At 45.6% G+C, this 6000-nt stretch overlaps 1 non-coding gene across 1 annotated transcript; it reads right to left on the bottom strand.

The window, feature by feature from the left end:
- Nucleotides 1–5563: 5563 nt before the first annotated feature.
- Nucleotides 5564–5670, bottom strand: LOC121154503. Its single transcript, XR_005883536.1, has one exon. It is a non-coding gene; the product is annotated as a U6 spliceosomal RNA (small nuclear RNA).
- Between the last annotated feature and the right edge of the window lie 330 nt (nucleotides 5671–6000).

Genomic DNA, 6000 nt, shown 5'->3' with positions numbered 1-6000 from the left:
CTGATCAGCACTCTTCAAAGCTGTCAAGGTCATAAAAAATACAGATGGACTGAAAGTGTCCCAGATTGACAGAGACTAGGGAAACATGACAACCAAATTTAATGCGATGTCCTGGATTGCATCCTAGAACAGAAAAAGGGCATTAATGAAAAAATGGTGACATCTCAAGAAGTGTGCTAACAGTGGTGCACCGATGTTAATCTCTTAGTTTTGACAAATGTATCATGGTTATGTAAGATATTAACTTTAGAGAAAGCTGAGTGAAATATACTTGGGAATGTGGGAACTCTATACTATCTTTGCAACTCGTCTGTAGATCTAAAATTATTCTGAAAGTTAAAAGTAAAAAAAAAAAAAGGCAGCATCTTCCTCCTTGCTCTCTTTCTCAGATAACACATTGCTATATTATGAAGAAATTCAAACAGTCCTACGGATAAGATCCCGTAGTGAGCAACCAAGGCCTCCAGTGGGAAGACCAGGTGAGCCAGCCTTCTTGGAAGCAGACCCTCAAATGCTAGCCAAGATTCCAGCCTGCAGTCCTGCTCACACTGTGGCTGCTTTCAAAGGGGGGCGGGAGGTGGAGGGCTCCAAGTAGAACCACCCAGCTAAGCAATTCTCAAATTCCTGACCCTCATAAAATGTGAGAGATAATAAGTGTTTGTTTTAAGCCTTTATATTCTAGTGTAATTTATTATGCAGTAATAGAGTCTTTCTCAGACAGACTCCTTATGGTCACATTCAATTCCCTTTGCTGACCTTAATTTTATTTATAGCTCTTACCACCCGACATGGTAGAAGAGTCTGGTTATTTTAACTTCTGTCTCCACGCTAGAACGTGAGTTGCATGACAGTGGAGACTTGGTTTTGTTAGGTTCGCCACAATCTAGAACCACAGCTGCCACATGGTAAATGCTCAATAAAGGATGGTGTGGCTATCCATGGTTAGCAGAATTGCATATATAAAAACCCCTTCCCCTCACCACCTGGGAAGGAAAGCTCCAGCCACTGTAGCCCTAGGAATGTGGGTGGAGAGGAGTCTGAAGCTCTGAGCTCTAAGGCCAAGACCCCCACCTATTGAGAGAACGTAACACTTGGCTCTTCCCCACTCTGGATTTCTGTTTCTACAGCCACAAGACTTGTGGCTGGGAATGAACTGCCAAGTGACTAAGGTTCCTTCCAGCTGGGATAGTCTGTTTCTAAGGATGGGCTGGGAACAGAGGGAAGGAGAACTAAGCATTGGGGACTGAAGAACCTATTCAGTTATCACAGGAAGCAAACAGAAGCTGCCTTCATGTATGCCATTTGTCACCTGGAAATCCTTCCCATGTGATGGTGCCTTGGCCAAGGCCCTGCTTTGCCTTCCCAGGCTCCCCTGGGCAGGGTCAGTTGTACCCTCTCTGGCTTCCACAGTCTGCTGCATGTGTCTAATGAACAGGATCATGCTCAGCTCGTAACAGGAATGGGGGGATTCTTGAACAGTCCTCTCTGGCTTACAATTCCCTCTAGGGAACTGGAGCCCTAACAGATGGAAGGCAGGGAAAAAAAGGCAAAGAGTGGAAGTCCAGGGGTGCCCTTGGATTCTCTTAAAAATTCTCCCTTCCAGGGCCTGCACTGTGGCCTGATTGGGATAAGCTGTTATTTGGAATACACACATTCCACATCAGAGTGCCTAGTTCCAGTCCTGACTACTCCCTGCCCCCAATCCAGCATTCCTGCTAATGCACCTGGAAGGCAATAGACGACAACCCAAGTACTTGGGTCCCTGCCACCCTTGTGAGAGACCTGGATGCAGATCCTGGCTCCTGGCTTTGGCTTAGTCCAGCTCTCTTTCTCTCTCTCTGTCTCTCACTGTGCCTTTTAAATAAATAAACAAATAAATCTTTATTTTAAATATGGTCCCTTTTCTTCACACCTGATCTTAACATTGCTGTCAAGAGAAACCCACCTCTCAATCCACCTGCCCTCTGTTTCTCCTAAGCACTTTGTCAAATGTCATTTTTTCAATTTATTTATACAGAGATACAGAGAGAAAGATCATCTGTCCATTGGTTCACTCTCCAAGTAGCCAAAATGGCCATTGCTGAGCCAATCCAAAACCAGGAGCCAGGAGCTTCTTCCAGGTCTCCTACGCAGGTGCAGGGTCCCAAGGCTTTGGGCTGTCCTTGACTGTTTTCCCAGGCCACACACAGGGAGCTGGATGGGAAGTGGAGTAAGCAAGACATATGGGATCCTGGTGCGTTCAAGGTGAGGGTTTAGCCACTAGTCTATTGCGCTAGGCCCATTTGCTTTTTCCTTTTAAAGGTAAGTGACAGGGAGAGAGACAGACAAGCACACACCTAGATACTCTGAGAGAGAGAGAGAGGGAGAGGGAGAGATCTTGCATCAGCTGGTTTACTCCTTGAAATGCCTGCAACAGCTAAAGGCCAGGCTGAAGTCAGGAACCAGGAACTCCGTCTGAACCTCCCACAGGGCTGGCAAGAACTCAGGTACATGGGCCACCACCTGTTGCCTTCCAAGAACCATTATTAGCAAGCATAATGAAAGGAGAAGTGGAGGCAGGACTCTATCCCAGCACTGCAATATAGGATGTGACATCCCAAGTGACAGCTCAACCTACTGCACAACTTGCGTTTATGTGTTTGCTCTCCAGATGATTTAGCCACTCAGAAACAGGACATTAATCCATTCTTGAGGGCAAAGCTCTCATGACACAATTACCTCTAAACAGGCCCCACCTCCTGACACCGCTGCACTGTGAACTAGGCTTCCAACATGTGACTGTGGGAAAATACATGCACGTCATTTGCCTTGCAGAGTATTGAAGAACTCTGCACACAACAGAACTTTGTCCCCTTCTATGCAGTCCCTTTCACAGCATTTCTATCTCTTTGCCCTGCCCCACTTGCCTTATGCTAAAATCTTAGTAACACCAAAGATTTACTGAGAATCTTCACTGTGCTAGCTGTCTGTTCACATTACCTCACTTCAACCTTTCAGCACCGTCAGGTTAGGAAAATGATTCTGTTATTTCTCCTAAGACACAAATCAAGAAAGAAACAGAGCCCAGTTTCTGAACCATCATGCTAGTTGGCCCACGCACTCTACTCTTTTCAAAGTCTTTTCTTTAGGGGATTTAAAAAAAAATTAAAGATATCTGTTTGCTGCCTTTGAGGTCTAGAAGCAGAAGGGGCAAGTGTGATCCAGCCAGGGGCTGGAGGATTCTGAGAGAGGAATTTCTGAATCCCTGGGGCTCATCTCGCCTCTCAGTGCTGGGTAGGTTCCTGCCCTTTTTCTTGGTTTACCTGCTTACTTCTTTGGATACTGTTTGGCCTTGTGCTCTGGGGTATGGATAAAGCATTTGTTCTGCAAAATGCCTGAATGAACTGTAGTCCCTCTGGAACCCCTGCAGATTGTCTGGGTAACTACAGGCAGTGGCCATACCTCTGCTTCTCACCATGCTTCATTTCCTAATCCTATTATGTTGTGCCTTTCACAGATTGAAATCACCTATTTCCATGCACTTCCTAAATCACACCAAACCCCTGAAGTTTCATGTGCAGTTTTCTTTCTCTGAACACCAGAACCCTCCCTACCTGAAAAATTCCCAGTTATTCTAATTTCAACTCACATATGACCTCTACCCTCAGTGATATCATCATTAGCTTCTTGCCCAGACCACTTCTTAATTGGTCTCAAAGATACCACTCTAGTCCTGCCCCATCTACTTTCTTTTTATTTTTAATAATGGTTATATGGTTGAGAGGGATGTATACCCATGTGTGCCTCTGATGCCTCTGATTAGGGTGGGGAGGGTCGAGCTGTGGAGGAAGGTGGGTGAAATAAATGTTTTAGTTCTTTTTCTCCCTCCTGCCTGTGTCCATGGGGGAAGCAGAAGGAAGCTGCTCCTTGACCCTATCCATTTTCTATGTTGAATACAGAGTAATCTCTCTAAATGCAAACTTGACGTCATCACTATCCTCCTTTAAACTCCTCAATGTGGGGCGGGTGTAATGGTGCAGCAATCTAATCCTCCACCCTGTAGCACCAACATTCCATATAGGCACCTATGTGTGACCTGGCTGCTCTATTTTTGATCCCGCTCTCTGGATATGTTCTGGGAAAAGAGCAGAGGATGGCCCAAGGCCTTGGGACCCTGCACCCACATGGCAGACCTGGAAGCAGATCCTGGCTGCAAGCTTCAGATCAGTTCAGTCCCAGCCATTGCTACCATTTAGGGAGTGAACCAGCAGAGGGAGGATCTTTCTGTAAATTCCACCTTTCAAATAAAAATGAATAAATCGTATATGTTTAAAACTCTTAAATGTCTTCCCATGCCCTAAAGTAAGTCGTTCTTCTTATACTGATTTTGGGCTCTTCCACTCCATATTCCTACCCACTTCTGCGCACCTTCTATCCCAGCCAGCATTCCTGATACATTTTTCAGTTCCTAAAAACTATGCTCCCTTGACTGTGCCTGATGTTTTCTTTGGCCTAGAACTTTTATTTCCTCTTCTTTCATCACCTAATTTCTATAGACCCCTCAAACAGGTCTTAACCTGAACTCCTGCAAACATAAAACCTTCCAGAACCCCCCAACTAAGCATAATGCTTTCTGCCCTGCTACCCAGCATTTCCCCCAGAAGGCACCCATCCTGTTTATTCCTGCCTATTTGTTTACTCATATGACTCCTACAGCTGGAAGCCACCTGTGGGCCACAGACCCATGTCTAGTAGGCTCTCCATGAGCAATTCTTGAACTGATGGGTGTCTTTTCAGTGAGACTCAGACAGCACTGCTGCTCCTACCTCAGTCTCAGAGTCCTTATTCAAGATTGTGGGTGATTGCTTGTTGAGTGCTCCGCTCTCTTAATGGACTGAGATTACACTTGAATGTTTGTACCTACAGTGCATACCTCAGAGCTTAGCATTCATCCTTTCCTCTATCCACTCGTTACTCTTTAAAATTTGTTTACTGGAGAAGCAGAGAGACAGAGGGTTCCCATTCATTGACTTATTCCCCAAATGCCAACCAGCTGAAGCCCGGGGAATGATGAAATCAATTTGGGTCTCCCATGTGGCTGGCAGAAGCTCAGTTATTTGCACCATTACTGCTGCCTCCTAGGGTTTGTGTTAGCAGAAAGATAGAGTCACGTTGACCAAGGCAGTTTGGTAACTGGTTTTGTTTCCTACCCTAGCAAAGAAAGAGATCTATAGAGGAAAGAGGAAGTTGAAGAGAAACAAGAAGAGAGGGGGAGGTCCCAGCATGAGGGGATAGTGACTAATTCTTCACTTTACACGTGCCAGGATCCTCTATGGGCACTGGTTCATATCCCTGCTGCTCCACTTCCCTTCTGGCTCCCTGTTTGTGGCCTGGGAAAGCAGTCAAGGATGTTCTAAAGCCTTGGAACCCTGTACTGTGTGGAGACTCAAAGAAGCTCCTGGCCTCTGGCTTCAGATCGGCTCAACAATGGCCGTTGCGGCCACTTAGGGAGTGAATCAACAGACAGAATATCTTTCTGCCTGACTCTCCTTCTCTCTATAAGTCTGCCGTAAATCTCTCTCTCGTTTTTATGGAATGCTTCACGAATTTGAGTGTCATCCATGTGCAGGGGCCATGCTAATCTTCTCTGTATCATTCCAATTTTAATGTATGTGCTGCCGGAGCGAGCACAATCTGTCTTAAATCTTAGAGAGAGAGAGAGAAAGAGAGAGAGAGAGAGAGAGAGAGAAGAGAAGAGAAGAGAAGAGAAGAGAAGAGAAGAGAAGAGAAGAGAAGAGAAGAGAAGAGAAGAGAAGAGAAGAGAAGAGAAGAGAAAGAGGAGGAAAGAAACCTAGGGCAAGGGAAGGACACAGGTGCACAGAAAGCCTACAGGACTCAGCCCTGCCAGGCAGCTCTGAAGTGTAGCTCCCCACCTGGGTCACTGACAAGCAAAGAGTATTTGATTCTGAATACTTGAGAGTCCTTAGATTGCTTTTTCAAATCTACAATGCCTCGAGTTTT

The sequence above is a fragment of the Ochotona curzoniae genome, unplaced genomic scaffold (assembly GCF_017591425.1).
Source record: "Ochotona curzoniae isolate NIBS_2020 unplaced genomic scaffold, NIBS_Ocur_1.0 contig_1, whole genome shotgun sequence".
Classification (NCBI taxonomy): domain Eukaryota; kingdom Metazoa; phylum Chordata; class Mammalia; order Lagomorpha; family Ochotonidae; genus Ochotona; species Ochotona curzoniae.
This window is presented reverse-complemented; position numbering and strand designations above follow the sequence as displayed.